The sequence below is a fragment of the Pinus tabuliformis genome, chromosome 2_1, assembly GCF_031772625.1.
Source record: "Pinus tabuliformis cultivar Carrire ecotype Pingquan chromosome 2_1, CPIR1, whole genome shotgun sequence".
Lineage (NCBI taxonomy): Eukaryota > Viridiplantae > Streptophyta > Pinopsida > Pinales > Pinaceae > Pinus > Pinus tabuliformis.
The window spans coordinates 570,152,114-570,178,638 of NC_142299.1; the positions used below are offsets into that span (position 1 = coordinate 570,152,114).

Genomic DNA, 26,525 nt, shown 5'->3' on the forward strand with positions numbered 1-26,525 from the left:
CAAAGGATGTGATGTTAAATGTGGTAAAATATATAACAATTCAATTGTTAACTGATAATGAGGATAATTATTACTGGTTTCTATTCGAGAGTGTGGCTGGACTCATCATTGTTATTCAAGAAAAATAGACCATTTGAAATGACATGTTGGTGGTCAGTAGGGGGGTATATTTTCGATTTGACCGGATGTCTCTGGATCTTGGGATGTCAACTTCTTTCCTTACATTCAAGGAAGATGAGCTATTTGCCATTAGAAGCAATTTTAGCTCTTACTCCATGGCCAAAAGGCATTTTAGTGTAGATGTTATATGCAAGAAAACTAATATCCTTTATGGTCATCACTGAGGCTACCATTAGTCAAGTTATGTATTTCTAGTAGCATTTGGCCTAGATTCAATAGACAGAACCAAATATTGGCTACATTTGTAGTTTAACCACTTGCTTGAGAGGAAAAATATATTTTACAAATTAATGTGAATAAGATGTGATACTTGCAAATCAAATAAGAAAAAAACAACATAATATTAAAAATAATCAAATATTAACTAGAATATGTATTAACCATTGTGACATTAATTAGGATATATATGTGTGTGTGAAAACCCATTTTTATTTGTGGTGTTTTTTAAGCACTGACAAATTTATAACTTACTAGCATTTTAATCTTTCTCAATATTTAATATATCTAGAGTTAAGATATATCTATATTAATTTTGTTTACACAAACACACACACATAAAACACCTATCTTGATTTGGGTGCCATAATCGACATTGCTGCATTTACATTAGACATCATCCACATAATATAGGAAGTGTCTTAAGGGAAATCTCATGGGAAGCCCTTAAGCACTTTCGTACATCTTGTGGATGTTGCCGAGTGTAAAAACATCATTGTTGATTATGACACCTAAATTAGTAGACATGTGAAGTGAAGCACACAATAAAGGTAGGTGGCCTAAGGGATCGACTCTGAGACCTCTTGCATGAAGATCAAAGTACTCAATCGGTAGAATTATTATGCACACACACACAAAACTAAAAATAATTATAATTTGAATTGAATAAAATATTTATATGCAAATAGAGCGTTTATGGAAGTTTTAAAGTTTTGGAATAAGCTTTCTTGTAGTATAGACCAAGAGCCAATTGGCTTATTTTGGTCTCCAGGGACTTAATTTTGGCAAAGTGACAATATAACAGTCACCATGTAGACAACCAAGTTTGAGAACAAAGGGAGATAAGGAGAAGATAATCTCATGCCACGACGAGGGATCAACTCATGGATGATACTTCATCAATGACTAGATGAGGCATTGTCTCTAATATCCATGACAACCTTTCTCCCATTGTTGGTGTTGTTGTTTTATAGTGTTTATCATCATGTGCCCTTTGATCACATTGCTTGGTCTTTTTAGTATTTTGGATATTATTTATTGTACATTAATTTGGGTGTTTTGGCATTAGCCAACCTTTTTTCCAGTTTGATTGTCTTCTACTAATAGTGAAGCCTACCTATGAAGCATGCCTTCTTTTTTTAATACATATTGAAATTTATGTATAAATGTTTTCTTGAAAGTGAAATAAAGTTTTAATGCCAAAAACAATTAATATCTAGTCATTTAGACATTTGCTATTTAGAGATTTAGATTAAGTCCTCGAATTTGTTTATTTAATAATTTACTTATTTATTTGCCCATTAGAAAGCCACACCATAATTTTTTTTGTTTTACAAGATTTGGAAAAAAATATCCAAATCTTACATTTTATTACAAAGTAACATACTCCAACCCTTTTTCCTTTCTTTAACTTGATTTCAAACTAGTTTCCAACTTGTTTAAAGACTAGTGGATCTTTGAAGGATATCAATTGTTTTGCATTCTCCTCTTTTGTCCATGAGAAAATACTAGTAATTGTTTGCATCCGTCACTAACATCTACGAGATTGATTATCTCTCCATTTTGAACTATCCGATTCATGCCTTGACTTGCAATTTCCAAAGGAGAAATAATTCAAGGAAACCAAAGGAAAAGTCATTATGTCATGAACTACAATCACAACAATGTTTTCAATGCAACTCTGGATGGATAAAACATAAGCATTTGTTGAAATCATTAACTCATTTTTTTAATAAAAGTCCCAATGAATTAATGTAGTACTCAACAATTGACACGAAACTTTTTTTCGCTAAATGTATTTATTATTTATTCACTTAAAAGGCCAAAAACCATAACCCTCAAGTGACCGACAATCACATGTCTATACTAAAAACCTTATTTACATCTAAACGCTACATTTCATAATCAAGTGATTAAGTCCTTTGTTTATAACTAGAATGAGAATTTGGTATTTATATGCAAGTTTGAGTCCGGATCACAACAAATACATAAGGTAGTACATGGCTATGTCTTCAAAAAAAATCTTGAGCCCTCTTATCCAGAAAAATTACAATTTTTTCCAAAGGGCTCCAAACGAGACAATAAAAATTGATGTTTTGTAGGTATATACCTTACAAAACGAACCCACCATTTTTTTTTACATATCATCTTATAATTGATTGATAATGCAGTTTTTCGTAACTGTGCAATGCCAATCCATTTATCTCTCAGGAATAGGAGGAGACCCGATTCACCCATTGATTTTTAAATCTCCCAACCTTAATTTACACCCTTCATTAATACATAAGTATATACTTTTATTGAGATCATGAAGAACATGGAAATATGTTATTGAAGAGAACCCTTCCGCTGCTTTCCTAATTCTTTTAAGAAGACTTTCTAATGTTTTGTCTCTTGGAGAGGAGCACTTCACCAAATGATAAATACTCCCAAAACAATGAGAGAACTTACCTATTTTTCTTTGGTTAATTGAATCCCCTAGTAGAGGGCATAAGCTTCAACTTGATTGTTTATCATGTACCCTAAACCTCATAAATACTCTGCAACTTTAACTTCTTCAAAGCCAAAAAGTACCCCTCTCCCTCCTACTAGCCTTGTGATTATGTTCAAAATTTATCTATATATTTAACATAATTTAGTTTAGAAGGCCTTTACTTCAATTGTCATAAATACATATGAATGTAAGTGTTAGAAAAGGTAATAAACTCACCCAAATGGTTCTTGAGAAAAAAGGGGTCACATCAAAGTTCTAAAGGGTGATTAAATAATTTACAAAATGCAAGGGCTTAAAAATTCGATGCCTTAACTTCATTCAAAAAACTAGAGTTGTCCATAAACAAAGGTCCTTTTTCCTATAGTTTACATTTATACTCATTATGGTGATACTTTTTTTAAAGAAAAGTTAATGATTTTGATCTCTTTTAAAATGATGGCCGTAAATTATTAGAAATTAGAAAAATTTCCTTTTAAACTCAACACACACTAAACCAACTTAGATCCATCTTAACCCCAAATTTATCAAGTGTCAAGAGGAATCAAATCTCTCGAGGTGCAAACATATTTATTGAGTGCAAAACTTGTGGAAATATTTACACCTCAAGAGATTTGATTCCCCTCGACGCTTGATAGATCCAAGGTTAAGATGGATCTACGCTGGTTTCAGTTGTGTGCAACCATGAAAATTTGTTGAACATCTAATTATAATGATCATTTTAAATATGTTAAACATGTCTAAGATTAATCTAGTCATTTTAATTTTAAATTTGCTCAGTTACCTCAATTTATTGAGATGACAGAGTCAATTAATAACTTAATGATTATTTTTTTTTGAATGCAAAGTGACAATGCAACAATGTTGAATGATAAAAAATATGAACAATAAGAATGTAGTCAATTACAAATAGCCTTCATTGTGATCAATCTCAAATTATTTTCTTCTACTATTCATATTGCCATACCTGTTAGTTTTGCCATATTTTCATATGGATCATATGAAAATGATGGTTGGAATCGTAGACCCCAAGTAAGTTTCAATTGTAGTTGTTTTCTATTATCTCATTTGAATACAAAGTGGCTAACAATATTTTAATGATGGAAAATGAGAATACTAAGAATGTAGTTAATTACAAATAGTTTACAATTTCATGAAGCAAACATTTCAGGTAAGTGAACATTTTATTTAAGATGAAAATTCAAGTATTTTATTCACGCTTGAATTTTCATAATACAAAATTCAATGCATGCCATCAATATTTTTTTTGTGCTTACACTAAAATCAATGCACACTATTAATCTCATTACTTTGGAATTATTGTACATGATAAATCTAGTTACATAAAATCATAAATCAACATCTACACTGAAATCAATGCATCTAGTGCTAGTATTCAAATAGAATTAAAAATCAACATCTACACTGAAATAAATGCACTTGCTATAATAAATCAAATAGGATTAGAAATCAACATCTACATTGAAATCAATGCATCTAGTGCAAGCATTCAAATAGGATTAAAAATCAACATCTACAGTGAAATCAATGCATAGTGCAAACAATCAAATACGAATTTTATCTCTTTTAAAATGATGGCCATAAATTATTAGGAATTATACAAATTTCCTTTTGAACTTAACTCAACTAAATAAAGTTCAGAAACCAACGATGCTATTGCCTTTTTCACATATACAAATAAATTAACCTTAGCATATAAAAATATACTATAGGTATCAATTAAAAAATGGTTCTTAAACAAACTGTTTTATCTATCATTTATAATGTTTTTTTTTTTTACTAATTTAATGTTTTATAAAAATATAGACAATTAACTAAGATTATTTTTGGGTGGTTGGATGACATAATTGTTGTCTTCCCCACCTAGGTTCAAATTCCCGCTAGAGATATGAGGACCTATAATGCCTTGATAAATATTGTTGCAACAACTTCATGACTAGGAATATTGTTGTATTGGCTTTGAGCCTTTGTGAACTTTTAAATGAGTATACTTGTGAGCTCGTCTGGTCCAACAATCTCACTCTAATTGTTCTCCCCAACCACTCGAAATAACCCCAATTGACTAATAAAAATAGCTACCCTATTAACATTTATTTAAATTAATATATTTTTAAAAAATTAATGTTTTTATAATAATAAAAATCAAATATAAAAAATCATCTTCCCTTTTAATACACAAAAAACTTGGGCCGAGAGTATGCCCTAAAATTGCTTTGCTTGGCTAAGAGCTCATTTTCCTTAGATGTAAGGAAACAGGTTAATGGCCCAAGACCCAGAGACTGTCTCTGACAGTGGTAAAAACCTGCCCCCTTACGTCACTCCAGGTGGTATGACTTCCTTGAATAATGGTGATGAATCAACTTGCATTCACGGATAGCAATCAAAGATGATTGTCCTCACTATTGGCTTGACAACTAAGCTATGATAGTTTTTCCCACTAGAATCAATTGAATGTAGCCTAGGTGATTGATAATGATAACTTCATCACTTTAATTCTAATCTCATTGACATAATATTCCTTTAAAAACTGTGGATGTAATGTTTATGTTGACCATATTTATACCTCTTCTTTAATTCTTTCAAAATCTTGCAAATAGAGAAAAAGAAAAATCCCAAATTAAAAAAAAAATATTCTCCCAAAATCTTGCAAATAGAGAAAAAGAAAAATCTCAAATTAAAAAAAAATATTCTCCCATTGTTAAAAAAAAATAAATTCAGAAAAACTCTCCACTATCAAAATTTAAACATAAACTCTTTACGTCCGTGCATCTTAACCCAACCACTAACAGACGCCCTTTAAACGACCTTCATACCACAATCTTAATGCTCATTACGCTTTTTGTGTGACTTTAAACCCTTCCAAGTGACTAACTCCTAATGACATCACCTCAACGTGGCCATGCTTTACAATTCTCAAACCCAACACCCTTCAAAAGATAAACCCGATTGCGATCATGAGAGGGTTGGGGAGCACCTACCATAGTATTGCTGGTTCCTATTTTCTCACATTTAGCTTCAATTTATGCGTTTTTGTCTGAAATATCACATGAAGACTACATGCACAGATTCAGGGCTCTGAAGCAAAACTATCCCTCTTCTTAGTTGGATACAGAAGCGAACCTCACATATTCCTCCTCTCCCGAAAACTGAAATGGAAAGCGGTAAGGCATTAATGGAAGTGCCAAAGGGGCCTATTGCGCAGTTGCAGTACAAGTTCAAGGAACTCGACAATGGATTCAAGACATGGCTGAGCAGGCAGACTGCACCAGTCGATGTGGCTGTGACCACTGCCACAAGTGCAATACAGGGAGGAGCCATTGGGGCTTTAATGGGTACTCTTACTTCAGATATATCATCTACTCTACCAGCCCAAACAAACGGGGTTAATCCTCAGGCCATGGCTTCACTCAAGCAGGCCCAGGTAGGGTTCAAACGATTTGTTTTCCTTATTGGGCATCGCGTGCTTTCCATTTTCTTTGCATGCTGATGGAGTGTTTGCACTAGTTTTTATATTTGTTCATTTTGGTGAATGGTGGATTCCAGGCTATTTCCTGTTAAATTAAGAGGCAAGTTTTCCATCTTTTATTTATAGCTTTGAATTCAATTCTGTTGTGCAATTCTGTTAAGATAAGTCTCAATAAATTCAACTAAAAGATGCTTATACAACTTTACTCCTTAAGATAGAAAAATGATTAATGAATTGTGGATTGATTCTTGTGACTCAATATATCTCCTGTCAAGTCTGTTTCTGCATCTCATTTTATCGTCTCTCTCTCTGGAGGGGCGGGGGTTGAAATGTCCACTCAGGTAATACCCATGCAGGCTCAAAACTTTCAGCTTAGCAGTTGAGCCCGAGGGGTTTTTTAATTCACCAGAATCTCCAAGGGACTTGCACCTGGCCTTGTCTGCCTTCTTGGATAAACCATCCATGGTTAATGAACTATAGGATATTGTAGGTTAGAACAACAAATTCTTCGCAGTAGCTCGGTATCATGTTCTTGGGGTGATTGAACCTGGGTCTCTGTGAAGAAAGCTCACTTGATTTATAACTTGACTGCAACTCAATGTAGCATCTCAGTTTTGCATCATTACTTCTTGTATGCATTTTTTTAATGTCTCTCTCAAAATTCCAGTTGTATTTTGTATGTTTTGTGCTTTTAGAAGGTCCATGGGCCATTTTTATGATATATGGGATCTCATTATCACGAATATAGAGTTTTGTCCTCTTCATCATCAAGTCTGCAACTCTATTTATTGTTTCGTTTCTTATGGATTTGTATTATTACAACACACATACGCTCGTTTACTAAAACTGTTCTGTTTGATACACTTAGGGAACGGGCAGATTGAGAGGTTTAATGGTTCCAATGTGAGTTACATGTTAAGGCAGCCGTATTATGGTACAAAACATATTACCCAAAAAAAGGTGGCAAAGGGCCCATAACCGAGGACTATGAACCATCAAAAATTTAATATCACCTCAGACAAATAACATCAATGATAACAAAAACATGTTAATAACAAAATCATCACTATTGCAAAGTTTAATAAAAATTACCAAAACTGTTCTACCACCACTAATGGGGTATACCAGAATCATGAGATCACCATTGAAATTAACCATTGGCAAAATTTTGTTATACGAGCTATGTGCTTGAGGATACCAATTGGTGGGGTCAGGTTGGTAATCATGATATTTAAGTTTGAGTTTCCAACTATTGTGTGAAGTCATTGATGTCTCCTCAACTAGAACATTTATTGTTAGCCAAATTTAATTTTGGAAATGGGGATTTTATTCTCAAAGATAGTACGTGATACAATTGTGAATTTGTCATTGAATGAAGAGGAATGTGTTTGTTTTGCCTCTCCCTTGGCCAAGTTCAATGTTTCTGTTGGTAGCTTATGTAATGTTCCCAATGGATTAATTGCCCATGAGAGGACAAAATAGCCTATCCAACCCTGTAGGCTATAGTCTTGATAAAGGGGGAAAACCCAATTATCCAATGTTTGGGACAATATTGGGTAAATTTTGGGTTGGTTTGGGCAAATAGCCCAAATTGTGGGTGGCACTTGTAGCCTCTCACATTTGAGAAAATCCCTTTGAGGAAACCTATGAATAGAGAGTTGGAATCACTTTTTATCATCGATTTGGATCATATATCTCTGTTTTCTTGCGCTGAGGCTTTGAGGGTTTAAGACCCCTTTCTTTTGATTAGCTTTGATGGAGGTGACCCCACCCTATGTAATCCTTTTATCTAGTTTCGGTGGAGTTGATCCCACCCTACCTAGACACTTATCTCTTTCTTGTTCTAGCACAACATTGGAGCAGTTCTATTTGGTTTTGCGAATTGAATATTTGTCCTTATCTTGGCATACAAGAGTACACTCCTGAGGGATTCCTCGACTTTTCCCTAAAGTTGGTGTTAAAGAATCTGAGCACAACAATTTGTATCAAAGGGTAGGGGAAGCCTATTTAGGGCATGTAACCCGCGACATAACCCTTGGAGACACGTTAAAAGTGACATCACGAATTAGGGCACCACGACTGTGTTGTTGCAAGCATTTACCAACATCTCCGACCAACGACAACGTTAAAAGAGTGATCTATCCTTTAGCGGTCCTGTAAAGAACAAAGCTGCAACTAGCGATCTTTCCAGTTGTAGTGTATGCAAGGATTGAAGACAACGTGTCCCCTTCTATAATGGTTATCTTGCAAGCAAAAAAATACATAGTCGCGACTCTTCCTAGCAGTCGTATAAACTTGTGCGACAGTCTTAGCAACCCATTGCGATTTGTGAAGGGACAGGGAAGTCATGACCTACCCATTGCACGATTTAGTGGGTGACAGTCTACAATAGAAACATCTTGGGAGGTGGTGTTGGTTGAGCAAGATTCCACAATAAAAGTGAATGTTGTCATATCACTAACACGAACAATTGAAACATCACAAGAGATTTCCCCAATGCCACAATGGTAACCAAACAGATAACAATAGTTTGACACTAGTTTAATAGTCATTGAATTAAACTCGTTACAGATAGAAGAATTGGATTATTGAATTTCGACTTTGCACTCAAAGTATATTGGTGGTTTGTGTGGGTAAAAAATCTACTGTTTTGTGGGTAATCAACCCTAACTTCTGTGGCTTGCTGAAGAATTAGATCGTTGTCAATGATATAGGACAAGTGCTATACCTACTCATGTATTACTGTTGAAAAGTCTTTATATTCATGCGATACTTCTCTTAAATCTGAATTATGGCATCGAAGATTTGCTCACCTTCATTACAAAGCTTTACCTGATGTAAGGAAGATGGTCACAGGTATGCCTGAATTCAACATAGATCATGAAGGAGTTTGTTAGGGTTCTGCAATTGGAAAACATACAAGAGGACCATTCCCTTCAAGTGCAAGTCAAACTACCGACATTCTTCAATTGGTGCATTCTAATCTATTTGGTATGTTGCCCGTAACATCTTTGGGAGGATACTTTTACTATGCAATTGTGGATGACTTCTTTGGCAAAACATGGATCTATTTCTTGAAGAAGAAGGACTAAGTGTTCAGATGGTTCCGCTCTTCCAAAGCCTTGGTTGAAAATCAAACAGGGAAGAAGATCAAAATATTGAGAACTGATAATGGAACCGAATATGAGTCAAATGGATTCAATGACTATTGTAGAGAAGCTGGCATTAAGAGGGAGACCACTACTGTATATACTCTTGAGAAAAATAGAGTCGCTAAAAGGAAGAATCGAGCAATCATAGAAGCTACCCGTGCTATGCTTCATGACCAAGGTCTACCGAAGTTCTTATGGGGAGAAGCTGCCAATGCTGTTGTATATGTTCAAAATAGGTGCCCGCATCAAGCATTGGACTTCAAGACACCCAAAGAAGTTTTCAACGATAAGAAACCTGATATTTCTCATTTTAGAATTTTTGGTTGTCTTGTATATTTTCATGTGCCGAAAAAGAAAAGAAACAAGCTAAATGCATCCGGGGAAGAAAGGAATTTTTATGGGCTATAGTGAAACTTCAAAGGCATATCGAATTTATGTGCTTGGTCAAAGAGAAGCGGAAATAAGTCATGATGTCACCTTTGATGAAGATTCTACCCTTGGGAAAGTCTGAGATCATCCTATCCCAAGGAAGGACAATGATGATGATGCATGAAAGAAGGATGAATCTTTGACAAATGATCCAATGCCTGATGGATCCCATTGATCTCTGTCATCTCTGCTCTGCTTTGCTAAACCATGAAGTAATAATGAAGAAGAATTGATCGAGAGGGAGTCACAATCCCTTACCACTCTCCATTGACAAAAATTTAGTCCTCAGTCGATCCCAGATCAAGTTGTTGAACACCATACATCCTAGACCTTAGTTGATCCCAGATCAAGTTGTTGAACACCATACATCCTAGACATAGGGAGTACGACAGTACACGACGCATCCATCGACAGTGCTATGGTCCCTATCCACGTTTCCCAACTCATTGGCCAAATGAGAGGTACTTCCCATGAGTCTCAGATTACATGGGTAGGATGTATGTTGGGGCATCAGCAGGAGAAGGTGAAGCATTCATCCTGCTCATATGCCATAGGAGAAGCTGAGCCACTCATCCTATGCATATGGCAATCGTAGGGGAAGGTGAACCACTCACCCTACACGCATGTGTCTAGTAGGGGAAGGTGAACCACTCACCCTACCCACATGTTTCCATGGGGTATCACAGGGGAAGGTGAACCACTCACCCTATACACAGTGCACCACGTAGGTGAAGGTGAACCACTCACCCTATGGTCACTCATAGCTCCAAGAAGTACCACAAGCCCCCAGGAGCTCTTAGAGCTCAATGTCCAACTCAAGTGGGACCCTCATGGGAGGGTCTTTCCACGACTCCAAGTATCTCATGGAAGGCTAAGAATTTGACCTTCCCTAAGGGCTTCATGAGAATGTGTGCAACTTGCTCATTCGTCTTGATGTGATGGAACCTTATTGCTCCCCGCTGTACCATATCCCGGATAAAGTGGTACCTGATATCAATATACTTGCAGTGGTCATGGAACACGAGATTCTTTGAAAGGCGAATCCCACTCTGGTTGTCGCAGAAGATCACGGTGGTATCCAACACGTGCTCAAATAGCTCACTGAAGAGCTTCCTCAACCAAACAACTTCACAATAGGCCATACTAGCAGCAATGTATTTGGCCTCGGTGGTGCTTAAAGCAACCGATTTTTGCTTCCTGCTCATCCAAGATATTGAAGCAGACCCCAATGAGAAGCAACATCTAGATGTGCTCTTATGATCCACCACATTGCTAGCCCAATCAACATCTATATATCCATGCAGCCTCAAATTCCTGGAAATGTATCTCAAACCATGGCTTGTTATTCTATGAAGATATCTCAAGATATTCTTGGCAGCAATCCAATGTATGTGATGAGGCTCAACCATAAATTGACTCAACGTATTCACAGCGAAGCATATGTCTGGACGAGAGTTTACCAAGAACATCAGGGCCCCCACAAGTTGTTGATACTCAGAAGGATTTGCCAATTCGGGCCCAACAACACTTCCACATAGCTTCTTGAAGTTGAGTTCCATCGGAGTAGACACATACTTGCATTCCACCATCCCACATCTCTTGAGTAGCTTCACAATGTATTTTCCTTGAGAAAGGAAAATCTCACTTGGCTTTTTCCAGACCTCCAAGCCTAGGAAGTAGTGCATCAAACCTAGGTCCTTCATCTCGAATTTGGAAGCCAACTCCCTCTTGCATTGATAAATGAGAGGGTCTGCACCTGTCAGAAAAAGATCATCCACATAAAGGACCAGAATGAGAGGCCTGTCCTTTTCAACTTTGAAGTATAGGTTCGGGTCAGCTTCACTCCTTGTAAAACCCAACTTCATAAGATAGCTATCAATCCTCTCATACCAAGCCCTAGCAGCTTGCTTCAACCCATAGAGGGCTTCCTTCAACCTGCATAAATGTGTCTTACAATCTTGGACTTCGAACCCCTTAGGTTGTTCTACATAGACTTCCTCCTTAAGCGAGCCATGCAAGAAAGCAATTTTGACATCCATTTGGTGTAGGCTCCATCCTTGAGAGGCAGCAAGAGCAATGATGGATCGGATAGTGGTGTATCGAGCAACCGGTGCAAATATCTCGTCATAGTCCCCTCCTTCCTTTTGAGACAAGCCTCGAGCAAAAACCTAGCCTTGAACTTTTTAGCACTCCCATAAGCTCCATGTTTGATTTTGTAAAGCCATTTTGAAGTGACCACTGACTTGTCCTTGGGTCTAAGAACCACATCCCAAACATCATTCTTCATGATCGATTCATATTCCTCATTCATTGCATCTTTCCATACTTGGTGCTTCACGGCTTCTTCGAATGTACATGGCTCAGATTGAACAATAGTACTCATAGGAGCTAAGTACCCTTGGTACCTGTTCGACTTCTTGCTTTCACAAAATGTCTGCCTTGGTGCAACATGTCTTTCAGCATCTTCGAGAGTATCTTTGAGCCACAAAGGTCTTTTCCTTGAGGTAGAGGGCTCACCAGGAGGTGGATCAATGGGATCCATCGGGCCTTCAACATCGGGCATTGGATCATCTGTCGGAGATTCATCTTTCTTTCCTGCATCATCATCATTGTCCTTCCTTGGGATAGGAAGATCTCTAACTTTTCCAAGGACAAAATCTTCATCAAAGGTGACATCATGACTTATTTCCACTTCTCTTTGACCAGGCACATAAATTCTATATGCCTTTGAAGTTTCATTGTAGCCCACAAAAGTTCCTTTCTTCCCAGATGCATTTAGCTTGTTTCTTTTCTCTTTCGGCACATGAAAATATACGGGACAACCAAAATTTCTAAAATGAAAAACATTAGGTTTCTTACCAGTGAAAACTTCTTTGGGTGTCTTGAAGTCCAATGCTTGATGCAGGCACCTATTTTGAACATATACAACAATGTTGGCAGCTTCTCCCCATAAGAACTTTGGTAGGCCTTGGTCATGAGGCATAGCATGGATAGCTTCTATGATTGTTTGATTCTTCCTTTCGAGAACTCCATTTTGCTCAGGAGTATATGCAGTAGTGGTCTCCTTCTTAATGTTAGCTTATCTACAATAGTCATTGAATTCATTTGACTCATATTCGGTTCCATTATCGGTCCTCAATATTTTGATCTTCTTCCCTATTTGATTTTCAACCAAGGCTTTGAAAGAGTGGAACCATTTGAACACTTTGTCCTTCTTCTTCAAGAAATAGATCCATGTTTTGCGAGAGAAGTCATCCACAAAAATTGCATAGTACAAGTATCCTCCCAAAGATGTTACGAGCAACATACTAGATAGATCATAATGGACCAATTGAAGAATGTCGGTAGTTTGACTTTCACTTGAAGGGAATGGTCCCCTTGTATGTTTTCCAGCTACACAACCCTGACAAACTCCTTCATGATCTATGTTGAATTCGGGCATACCTGTGACCATCTTCCTTACATCAGGTAAGGCTTTGTAATGAAGGTGAGAAAATCTTCGGTGCCATAATTCAGATTGAAGAGAAGTATCGCAAGTCATTGCTCCCAAAGGACTTCCTCCAACTTGATAGAGACCTTCAACCATAAAGCCATGTGTAAATGCATCTTTCAGGTTCCTTTCCCAAACAGGTGCCTTTCCATCAACGAATGGTACTTTGAAGCCTTTATCTTCCATCGCAGAAATAGATACCAGGTTCTTTTTCAAATCAGGTACATACAATACTTCTTGTAGATGAAGGATTTGACCTTGATTCAAGTGAAGAGTGACAGTCCCAATCCCTTTCATGGGGTAGGTGGCATTGTCCCCAAGTATGATCTCCAAATTTGTCTTCTTTTCAACCAAATTTGAGAGGGCCTCCTTGTACCTAGTGAAGTGCCTTGAAGCACCACTGTCAATCAACCAATTATCCAAAGTGTCAAGAGGAGACGCAGTGGTGAGGGTAGAAATAAGATAAAATTCTTTTTGCTTATCTACAACATCAGTTTCCTTAGACCCGGAGTTTCTCAAACTTTTGGGAGGATGATCAATTCCATATCGAGTAGCGGGAGCATTCCTCTTTGCTTTGTAGTTGAACTTCTTGTTCCTTTGATTGCCATTGCCTTTGTAGTTGTTGTTGTCATCATCCCTTGGAGTATCCTTCTTGTGAGGACACTCTCTAGCATAGTGGCCAAACCTGTTGCAATTGAAGCATCTTCCTTTTCTTCCTTCTTTGAATCCCAGCTTAAATCCTTGACCTTGTCTTCTTGGACCAACATTGTTCTTCCTTTTAGCATGAGCGGAGAAAGTGGTAGGATTATTTCCATTTGAGGGCTTATCTCTTTCCATCATCCTTATTTCTTCTTGAGTGCATCTAGCCAATAATTCATCAAAACCCGAAATCCTGTCATTGTTGAGGATGGTGGTGTTAAACACATCCCATTCTCTTGTAAGACCTCCAAGTGCAATAAGAGTGAGCTCCCTGTCACCAACAACTTCTCCAATAGATAGAAGATCATTCTTGATTTCGGTAATCCTCATGAAGTAGGATTGAATGGACTCTCCTCTATCCATCTTGATGTCTTTCAACTTGTTCTTGAGAAAGAGGACTTGATTTGCATTGTTTACTTTGAACATCCCAACCAACTTATCATACATCTCCTTAGATGTTTTAAAATCAAAAATATATGCAACCAGAGGCTTGTGAATGGAATCTACAATATTTTTTTTAGCTTTCACCTCACCTTTATTGTACTTAATTTTTGCAGCAATGGGTGCATTTGAAGGAGCTTTCACCACTCCTCCATTTACAGTCCATAGCATCATTGTTAAATTTGGCAACTAGGGCCAAACTTCACCTTGGACATCTCATATGAGGTAGCTGATATTTTTATTGGTCTGACATGTACAAATGGAATTATGAATTTATTTTGATTATGGACAAATTGTCAAGGTCGACCAACCATCTAATTTGCACCCTCAAGCCCATAATGTTGCATGTAAATTCAAGGAGCCTCCTCCTCATTTTGTCATCTCATCTCACACTCATTCTTCTCTCTCCTTCATTGATTGGGTATGAATTTCAGAGGCAACTCTAAACACGTTCGAAGAAGAGAATGGTTTTCTATCCTTGCGTTGACCGAAATCGCAGGAGGGATGTTTTGACTTGTGTTGACCAGTGTTGACTTGTTTTGACTGTAGTTTTTTGTGGAGGATCTCTGTTTGGGTAGGCAGCGTTTTTGGGCACATAAATCGAGGTTGTTTGACCACTATTTGACCAACGTTGATTGCAGAAGGGTTTGCCGCAACATTGACTTTTGTTGACCAGATTTGAATGGACTTTTTCGGACTGGTTTTGGGCTAACTTGACTCGCTGTTGGAGGCCAAGTTGACCGAGTTTGACCGAGCTGTCTTGGAGGTCAAAATCTGCCCTGTTGACCAGCGTTGACTTTCTGGTTAGGACTTTCTGTTACTGTTGTTTGATTGGTCAAATTTCACTTTGATTGGGTAAGTGAAAATTGTATATTGTACTCTTTCTTTGCTGAACTTTTGAAGAATTATAAGAAGAATTTATCCAGGGTTTACCCACATTGGGGTTTGTCCCTGGCTAGTGCCATATCTTGTGTCCTCTTATCTTGGTTTGTCTTCTACTGTTATTATTTATGTTCTATCTACATTTTACTATCACGTTGATGTGATTGCTAAACTGGATATTGATATTGGGCTAATAAGAAAATTGAAGTAAAATTGCTCTTAAGCATAAAACATACCATTGTTATCTAAAATTAACATGGTATCAGAGCTGAGGTGAAGACAAAGCCCAAGCAAGAGTGAGAAGAGAAATCACTAAGAGGAGCAATCACTGATCAAGGACAAGATTCAACAGCCTCCACATCCTACTTCAAATCTGATGATAACCTCCATGATAAGTCTGATTATCATGCATGGAAGATGTCTCTTGATTTGACTTTAGAAGAGCAAGATGTTATGGATTATGTGCAGGGAAAGATTTCGGAACCTCCTTATAATGCACAGGCTATTGCAAAGACAAAGTACAAGAAGGGTGAAGTCAAAGCAAAGAAGATCATCATGGATTCTATTCATAAGCATTTAGTTGCTTATATCTCCGTTTTGAATGCATCAAAGGAGATATATGACAGGTTGGTTGGCATGTTCAAATCTAGCAATGCAAACCAAGTTCTTTTCCTCAAGAACAAGCTGAAGGATATAAAGAAGGGAAGAAATGAAGACATTCAATCCTACTTCATGAGGATTACTAAGATAAAAATGATCTTCCTTCAATTGGAGAAGCTATTGCTGATAGGGAGCTTACTCTCATTGCCCTTGGAAGACTCCCTCGTGAATGGCATGTGTTCAACACCGCTATTCTTAACAACAACAGGATTCCAGGTTTTGAAGAATTGCTGGCTAGATGTTCTCAAGAAGAAACAAGGATGATGGACCTAGATATGCCTTCAAATAGGAATGATCCTACTGCATTCTCCACTCATGCTAGAAAGAAGAACAATGCAGGTTCAAACAAGCAATGTCAAGGAAGGTCGGGTTTCAAAAATGGAAGGAAGGGAAGATGCTTCATTTGCAACAAGTTTGGCCACTATGCTAGGGAGTGTCCTAATAGAAGGGATACACCTCATGATGATGACAACCACAACAACAACAATTTCAGGGGCAACAACAATCAAAGGAATGGCAAATTCAACAACCGAGGAAAAAGGAATGCTCTCGCTCCTCGTCAAGGAAATGGTCGCCCTCCCAAGAGATCAAGAAACACCAGGTATGATGAATCTAATGTTGTTGATAACAAGCAAAAATAATTTTATCTTATATCTGCCCTCTCCACTGCATCTCCTTCGGACACTTTGGGAAATTGGTTGATTGATAGTGGTGCCTCAAGGCACTTCACTGGGTATAAGGAAGCTCTTTCAAATCTGATTGAAAAGGATACAAATTTGGAAATTATCCTTGGAGACAATGCCACCTATCCCGTGAAGGGAGTTGGGAATGTTACTTTTCAATTGAATCAAGGTAACACCATTCATCTACAAGAAGTACTATATGTACCCGATCTAAAGAAGAACCTGATATCTATCTTGGCGATGGAGGACAAAGGATTCAAGGTGGCATTCATCGATGGAAAGGTACGTGTGTGGAACAAAAATTTCAAAGATGAATTTACACTTTTGGCTTCATGGTTGATAGCCTATATCAAGTTGGAGGAAGTCCATTGGGAACTATGTCTTGCGACACATCACTTCAATTTGAATTATGGCCTTGGAGGTTTTCTCATCTACATGATAAGGCTCTACCTGATGTGAGGAAGATGGTGACAGGTATGCCCGAATTTAAAGTAGAACATGAAGGTGTTTGTCAGGGCTATGCCGAAGGAAAGCATACAAGGGGACCATTCCCCTCAAGTGATAGCAAGACTACCGACATACTGCAATTAGTTCATTTGATCTATCTAGTATGATGCCCGTGAACTCATTGGGAGGATATTTATATTATGCTATTTTTATGGATGATTTCTCTCGCAAGACTTGAATATATTTCTTGAAGAAGAAGGACAAAGTATTGTCATGGTTCCGTTCTTTCAAAGCTTTGGTTGAAAATCAAATCGGGAAGAAGATCAAAATATTGAGCACTGATAATGGAACCGAATATGAGTAAAATGAGTCAATAATTATTGTAGAGAAGTTGGCATTAAGAGGGAGACTACTACCACATATACTCCTGAGCAAAATGGTGTTGCTGAAAGGAAGAACCATTCTATCGTAGAAGCCACTTGTGCCATGCTTCATGATCAAAGCCTTTTGAAGTTCTTATGGGCCAAAGCAGCAAACACTGCCGTGTATATTCAAAATAGATGCCCTCATCAATCGTTGGACTCCAAAACTCTCGAAGAAGTTTTCACCGGTAAGAAACCTAATGTTTCTCACTTTAGAATTTTTGGTAGTCCCGTATATTTTCATGTGCTAAAAGAAAAGAGAAGCAAATTGGATGCTTCTAGGAAGAAAGAAACATTTGTGGGCTATAGTGAAACTTCTAAGGCATATAGAATCTATGTGCCTGGTCAAAGAGAAGTGGAGATAAGTCATGATGTCACCTTCGATGAGGATGCTGCCCTTGGGAAGATTAGTAACCTTCCTCTTCCAAGGAAGGACAAAGAAGCAGATTCAGGAAAGTAGGGAGAACCGCAGGATGAGCCGATGCCCGATGCTGAAGGACCAATGGATCTCATTGATCCACCCCCTCATGAGCCCTCCTCTAAAAAAGGGAGACCCTCATGGCTTAGGGAGACTCTCGAAGATGAAGAGAGACATGTTACACCTAGGGGACATTTCGTGAAAGCAAGAAGCCAAATAGGTACCAAGGGTACTTAATTGCAATGAGCACCATTGATCAATCTGAGCTTTGAACATTCGAAGAAGCTGCAAAGCACCAAGTTTGGAAGGATGCACTGAATGAAGAGTATGAGTCGATTATGAAGAATGATGTCTGGGATGTGGTCCCTAGCCCTAAGGACAAATCTGTTGCCACCTCGAAATGGCTCTACAAGATCAAGCATGGAGCTAATTGAAGTGCTGAAAAGTTCAAACCCAGATTTGTTGCTCGAGGCTTCTCTCAAAAGGAAGGTGTAGACTACGATGAGATATTTGCACTTGTTGCCTGCTACACCACCATCTGTTCTATTATAACCCTTGCTACCTCATGAGTATGGAATCTACACCAGATGAATGTTAAGACTGCCTTCTTGCATGGTTCACTTAAGGAGGAAGTCTATGTAGAACAACCTGAGGGGTTTGAAGTTCAAGATCGTCAGAAACATGTATGTAGGTTGAAGAAAACCCTCTATGAGTTGAAGCAAGCACCCTGGGCTTGGTATGAGAGGATCGATAGCTATCTAATGAAGTTGGGATTTACAAGAAGTGAAGCTGATCTGAACCTTTACTTTAAGGTTGAGAATGATAGACTTCTCATCTTGGTACTTTATGTGGACGATCTCTTTGTTGGGACTCAGAAATGTCATATTTTCATCCACCTTTTTCTTCACTATTCCTTACATTTCATCATCCCATTAACCTTTTATCATATCATTTTCATAAATACATTTGGGTTTCACCTTCTTATTTTCCATTTTATTCATTTTTGTATTACAAGTGAATTTATGATTAAATATTAGAAAATATACATACTTTTATATATATCTCAAGAATATGTGAGTTTTGTGATGTGTAGGAAATATGTGAAGAATTAATATCTCCTCCACCATATTAAGGAGGTAATTATGCAAGCCTATTCATAAGGAGAAAATCATGGAGAATTTGGATGGCATATCTTCTCCTATTTCTAAGGAGCAAATCATGGAGGATTTGGTTGGCATATCTTATCCAATTCCTAAGGAGAAGATTATGGAGGATTTGGTTGGCATATCTTATCCAAGATATGTGAGAGATTTATGGAGGATTCAAAGGGATCATATTTTGTAATAATGGGAAAGTAGTTAAAAATGCTTGAGAGATTTGTGGGATCATATTTTGTAATAATAGGAAAGTAGTTAAAAATGGTTGCGAGATTTATGGAACTAAAGAGAGATTAGTGGATGATCATTATGAGTTTGTTACTCATCCCATTGTATAAATAGGAGTACAATCTCCTCCATTTGTAATCTGGAAGTTTTTGTAATCTTAGAATTTTGGAGTATGTAATCTTAGAATCTTAGAGTTGTAATCTTAGAGTTGGTTTGTAATGGAGATTTTGAAACAAAGGATCATGCTTCAATTTTGCTTCTACATCTGAGTCTCCACTGAAGTGGTGTGCTGGTGGAGTTATGGAGGGCCCCCATGGCCTCACTTGCATGCTTATTTGTTTATAGTTTATTTTATGTTTTTGTTTGATTTCAACTTTCAAGTTTTGTTAAATGTTCTAATATTGGAAGAATCTTATTTGAAGGTGTTCTTGTAAGAGAACTGTAAGATTTCATACAATTATTAGATCTAGGTTTATTTCATTTCAACTTTTAATTTCTTATTAGATGTTCTAATGTTGGAAGAGATCTTGTAGAATATGTTCTTGTAAGAGAATCATAGATCTCAAACAATTGTTAGATCTAAGTTTGATTAGTTATTGAAAGAGATCTTAATGAATATGTTCCTGTAAGGGGACTTTAAGATCTTGGACAAATTAGGAATCTTTCTAGATCTATATATTTTAGATAAGCACTTCTAAGTTTACCTTCCCGGGTTGACATTAAATTAAACTCTAATTTGCATCTGCAGTTTAGACCACACATTTTGGCGCCGTTGCCGGGGAAGTGCAACTAGAAGGATTTAGTAATTGTTTTTATGCATTTGTTTTTATGGACTAATTTGTGGAACTTGGTGACAACAGGTTCATAAAGGAGTTCAAAGTTTGGAGCATTCTTTTTTTTCATTTTCGCACATAGATAATTTAAATTTAGTTTTTATTTTAAACCCCCCATTTCTCACTAATCCATCTACGGATGAGGACTTTGACAATGTTGAATAGGTACTTCTTGGAGAGCAAGGACAATAACCTTGAGCCAACTCTAAGACAAGATTCTCACATACTTGCAAAACATAATGTAAAATTTTTAAATCTTAATGTGAGCATGTTCGAATTTTTAGTCAATAGATGGCTTCATTGGAAGCATTCTTTTACTTAGAAAATAAAACATCTTTTAAGTTAATATAGAATAGATTAGAAAAATAAAAATGAGATCTCATTAGAAGTCATTATCATTAGAAGTTTTTAATCTTGAAAAAAATTAAATAAATCATCATGAATAAATTCAGTGGCACATCTTTGCATTTCTATGTCTTGTTTCTGTATCACGGGTGAGCCAGGAGCCTGATTATCGGAAAGATTTGTCTTCCGAGAGTCTAAATGCCCCCGTGACATTGCAGAAAGAGTGTAGATAATGCAAGGTTTTGTCGCAGATCTTAATTGTGTTTTATCCATCCACGCTAACCTGCATAAATAAAAAAATCAAGAGATTAGTATGCTCTCTTCCCGCGCTTCGTGCGATCTGGAAGATCAGAAAATCTATTGATTTATTTCAAATAAACATACTCTTGCTGGAGAACTAATCTGCAATGCGACAATAAAGAATTTTGTGAATGAGTGAAAAATCATCTTAAATTTTTTTTTTAGATAAAACTTAGTCTTTATAAATTTTAGTTTTTTTAAAAAAATAATAAAAATAAAATAAAATTCCCACATAGTGATAAAAAATTGGATTTGACTTGTCCTAGTGAAATTTGGCATTTGCATTATCTTCTCCTAATTTTCGAGACAAAAAGCCAGATTTTTCATTGATTCTAGAGGATTTTGTGTGTTTTTTTAGGATATTGGAAAAAAATTCCATTTTAGTGTTAGTTTAGAAATTTTCTATATTAGTTTTTAATAGAATTTGTTCTTGTTGATTTCTTTATTAAAAAAAAAAATTGATTTTTTTTTTTTTTTTTTTTTTTTTTTTTTTTTTTTTTAATTTTGAATTTCATTCTTTTGTTAAATAATAATAATAATAATATATATATATATATATATATATTTTTTTTTTCACAAAATTCATGTAGGTCTGAAAATAAAAAATGGAACACTTAGAAACAAATTTTGAGGATCGATTTATCAAACATTTGGAGGATTCTATAAATGATGATTATCTTGTTTCAATAACTTCAAGTTGGCATAACATATTTCTGTTGCATGCTTTTATATCACATACTCATATGCAGACCACAACAGATCTTTCAAATGCCAATCTTTTTGCCGAGTATATTTCATCTGACCCAAACAGGGAGTATTACTTTTCATGGTTATTTTAAGAATGGATTGATTTTAATATCATGATTAAGTCAATTTCAACACTTTGATTGTCCTTAATATGTTTCATTTGGTATGAAATTTTTGCGTAAGAATCATGAAGGAAATGGCCATTTCTTCTTGAACACACTTATGTTTTCTTTCTGCCAAGATTTTTTACAGGTTACAGGATAATCAAGTGATCATAAGGAGATTACATTGTGACGACAATTGGTCTTCCAAAGACTACAATTCATGAAAAATTCTAAAGACAAATCCAACTCCACAACCACCACCTTGCACCTCCCTTTTTGAAGCAGATTTTGAATTCCACCAATTGTAAATCCATAAAGCATGACATTTCCATATCCATTTTTCACAGCAAGAGTTCATCTTCATACACCATGCATTTCCTTACATCCATTTTTGGACGCTTGAAGGAGCTAATTCTTCACTGCACATATCATGACATTTTCCACTCCACAACGATCCTTTTGCGTCATGATTACAACTCCTTGTTTTACAACGATGAATAAAACTCATTCCCTTTCCATGATTACATTGCCTTGTTTTCCTTGCCATGCTGATCCACACTGCTTGTCCGTGAGTCTTTCCATTTATAGTCCTACCAAATCTTTTTGTACAAACTCGCATTGACTGATGTGAGATTCCTTAAGGCCCACCTTTCAACAAGTCTTGCCCCATTGACATCAGCACCTTATCTGAGAAATTGATTAGAGTTCCTTTTGAGTACCTAGAGGCTTGCATGACTTAATGGCAAGTTCTCTCGCTGATGATCATGGGTATACATCAATGTCCCTTGATCTTCAGATCTTGCAAGTGGCTCGACCTCAACACATCCATTCGCACTTCGCAAGATGTACTCGGGTACCTTGGCACTCATTGACATCAATGGTGAGTTGCCTCGCATTGGTTAACGACATACATCAATGGCCGGTAATCCAATGATTTCTATTCATGCTCGACATCGACACATTCTTTCGCATGATTAGAATTGTACCAAGAAGTTTAGTAGCAGGTGAAGACTATACACTTTTTCACGACTCCCTCAACAGTTACAGCAGCATGAATTCTGATCTATGAGAGTACCACAGTTCCACTTTCAACATTTATCTTTTCCATGATTCAACATCAGCAGTTCAGATTCCTTCATTTCCCAGGATCCAGTAACAACAACATCAGTCACATTTTCCTGATCCAGCAACAACAACAGCAGCTACATTCCTCTTGCATAGTTCATCATTCTTGGGTAAGTAGAGGTATGTTGTTTTCTAATCTTTAATCATGCAATTCCTTATATGCTAACTTGAATATTTTGGAAAATTCCCTCACCATGCTACATTTCCTTTCATGAGCCATGTCAAGTTGCATGAGGACATGCAACCAATTCAGTTGAGGGGGGGGGGGAGAACTATATTCACTTCCATGATTCCATTTCTTCACCACACTACATATTCACTTCCATGATTCCATTTCTTCACCACTATCACTCCATTTTTTCTCATTTACCATTCACCAACATTTATTTTCCAATGATACTTTGTTGCACTTTGCTTCATATGTAATATTGGCATGCTTGATTAATATTACAAAAGGGCTTTCTTATGCACATTGATAGCTTATGATTTCCAGTGAGTGTTTACATTATTATTGAAGAAAAGAGAACAGAAAACGAAATGAATGTTGTTAACACAAGAACCAACATTCTTTGTATTCATGGTTGTCACACAAGAACCAACCATAAGAAAATGTAAGTTGTTACTCATGTCTTTCACATATCCTGGAAACATTCATTATTAAAGACATCATCATGTAAAGCCAAAGTTGTTCAAGATGCCAAATGTTCTTAAAGAGACCCATGCATGGTTGCATACATGCAACAAGTTCAGTTGGGGAGGATGTTGGGACTCAGAAATGTCATATTTTCATCCACCTTTTTCTTCACTATTCCTTACATTTCATCATCCCATTAACCTTTTATCATATCATTTTCATAAATACATTTGGGTTTCACCTTATTATTTTCCATTTTATTCATTTTTGTATTACAAGTGAATTTATGATTAAATATTAGAAAATATACATATTTTTATATATATTTCAAGAATATGTGAGTTTTGTGATGTGTAGGAAATATGTGAAGAATTAATATCTCCTCCACCATATTAAGGAGATAATTATGCAAGCCTATTCCTAAGGAGAAAATCATGGAGAATTTGGATGGCATATCTTATCCTATTCCTAAGGAGCAAATCATGGAGGATTTGGTTGGCATATCTTATCCAATTCCTAAGGAGAAGATCATGGAGGATTTGGTTGGCATATCTTATCCAATTCCTAAGGAGAAGATCATGGAGGATTTGGTTGGCATATCTTATCCAAGATATGTGAGAGATTTATGGAGGATTCAAAGGGATCATATTTTGTAATAATAGGAAAGTAGTTAAAAATGGTTGCGAGATTTATGGAACTAAAGAGAGATTAGTGGATGATCATTATGAGTTTGTTACTCATCCCATTGTATAAATAGGAGTACAATCTCCTCCATTTGTAATCTGGAAGTTTTTGTAATCTTAGAATTTTGGAGTATGTAATCTTAGAAGCTTAGAGTTGTAATCTTAGAGTTGGTTTGTAATGGAGATTTTGAAACAAAGGATCATACTTCAATTTTGCTTCTACATCTGAGTCTCCATTGAAGTGGTGTGCTGGTGGAGTTATGGAGGGCCCCCATTGCCTCACTTGCATGCTTATTTGTTTATAATTTATTTTATGTTTTTGTTTGATTTCAGCTTTCAAGTTTTGTTAAATGTTCTAATATTGGAAGGATCTTATTTGAAGGTGTTCTTGTAAGAGAACCGTAAGATTTCATACAATTATTAGATTTAGGTTTATTTCATTTTAGCTTTTAATTTCTTATTAGATGTTCTAATGTTGGAAGAGATCTTGTAGAATATGTTCTTGTAAGAGAATCATAGATCTCAAACAATTGTTAGATCTAAGTTTGATTAGTTATTGAAAGAGATCTTAATGAATATGTTCCTGTAAGGGGACTTTAAGATCTTGGACAAATTATGAATCTTTCTAGATCTATATATTTTAGATAAGCACTTCTAAGTTTACCTTCCCGGGTTGACATTAAATTAAACTCTAATTTGCATCCGCATTTTAGACCACACACTCTTTTTGATAGGTGCAGACCCTCTCATTCATCAATGTGAGAGGGAGTTGGCTTCTGAATTCGAGATGAAGGTTCTAGGATTGATGCATTACTTCCTAGGGTTGGAGGTCTGGCAAAATCCAGGTGAGATTTTCCTATCCCAAGGAAAATATATTGTGAAGATACTTGAAAGATTTGGGATAGTGGGCTGCATGTCCATGACTACTCCAATGGAACTTAACTTCAAAAGGTTATGCGGAAGTGCTGCTGGGTCCAATTTGGGAAATCCTTCTAATTATCGTCAACTCATGGGTCGCTGATGTTCTTGGTGAACTCCTGTCCGAAGTTCAAACATACGTTTTGCAATGAATACATTGAGTTAGTTTATGGTCGAGCCTCATCACATACATTGGATTGCTGCCAAGAATCTCTTGAGATATCTCCGGGGCACAATCACTTATGGACTGAGATACATCGCCGGGAATGTGAGGCTCCATGGTTACTCTGATGCAGACTGGGCTGGCAGTGTGGTGGATCGTAAAAGCACATATGTATATTGCTTCTCTCTAGGCTCTGCTTCGATATCATGGATGAGCAAGAAGTAGAAGTCGGTTGCCTTGAGCACCGCTGAGGCTGAATACTTTGCTGCTAGTATGGCCTCCAGTGAAGCTGTTTGGTTGAAGAAGCTCTTTAGTGAGCTGTTTGGACATGTGTTGGGTACCACCATGATCTTCTGTGACAACCAGAGTGGGATTCGTCTTTCTAAGAATCTTGTGTTTCATTACCGTTCCAAGTATATTGATATCAGGTACCACTTTATCCACGATATGGTACAACGAGGAGCAATAAGGATCCAACACTTTGGGATGGATGATCGAGTCACCGATATTCTTACGAAGTCCTTGTGGAAGGTCAAATTCTTAACCTTCTGTGAACGACTTGGAGTCGTGGAGAGAACCTCTTATGAGGGTCCCGTATGAGATGGATGTTGAGCTCTGGGAGCTTCGGGGGGCTTGGGGTACTTCTTGGAGCGATAAGCGACCATAGGGTGAGTGGTTCACCTTCCCCTGCGATACCCCATGTTAAGATATGCATAGGATGAGTGGTTCACCTTCTCCTATGGCATATGTGCAGGATGGGTGGTTCATCTTTTCCTGACGGCACATCCTACCCATGTAGTTCGGGACTCATGGGAAGTACCTCTCATCTGGCCAATGAGTAGGGAAATGAGGATAGGGACCATAGTACTATCGATGGACGAATTGTATACTACGTACTCCCTATGCTAGGATGTTGATATTGATTTGGGATCAATGGAAACCGAGTTCAGGTCAGTTAAGAATGGTATGACACACTCTCTATTATTGGAGACCGACTTTGGGTCAGTGGAGAATGGTATGATACATTCTCGATCATTTCTTCTTTCTTCATGGTTCAACAGAGCAGAGCAGAGACAGGGATGGTACAGATTGTCAAACAATTTAGCAGGTGAAGTTCTCCCTAGTTGAGAGGGAGTGTTAAATTTGGCAACTAGGGCCAAACTTCAGCTTAGACAACTCATATGAGGCAAC

At 37.0% G+C, this 26,525-nt stretch overlaps 1 pseudogene across 1 annotated transcript in view; it reads left to right on the plus strand.

The window, feature by feature from the left end:
• The first annotated feature begins 5,816 nt into the window (after positions 1-5,816).
• LOC149201724 (chloroplastic import inner membrane translocase subunit HP30-2 pseudogene) overlaps positions 5,817-26,525 on the plus strand; it is a 46,129-nt pseudogene continuing 25,420 nt past the window's right edge. Inside the window, exon 1 of the transcript XR_016253682.1 lies at positions 5,817-6,329. The product of XR_016253682.1 is annotated as a chloroplastic import inner membrane translocase subunit HP30-2 pseudogene (transcript). The remainder of the gene's footprint in view (positions 6,330-26,525) is intronic.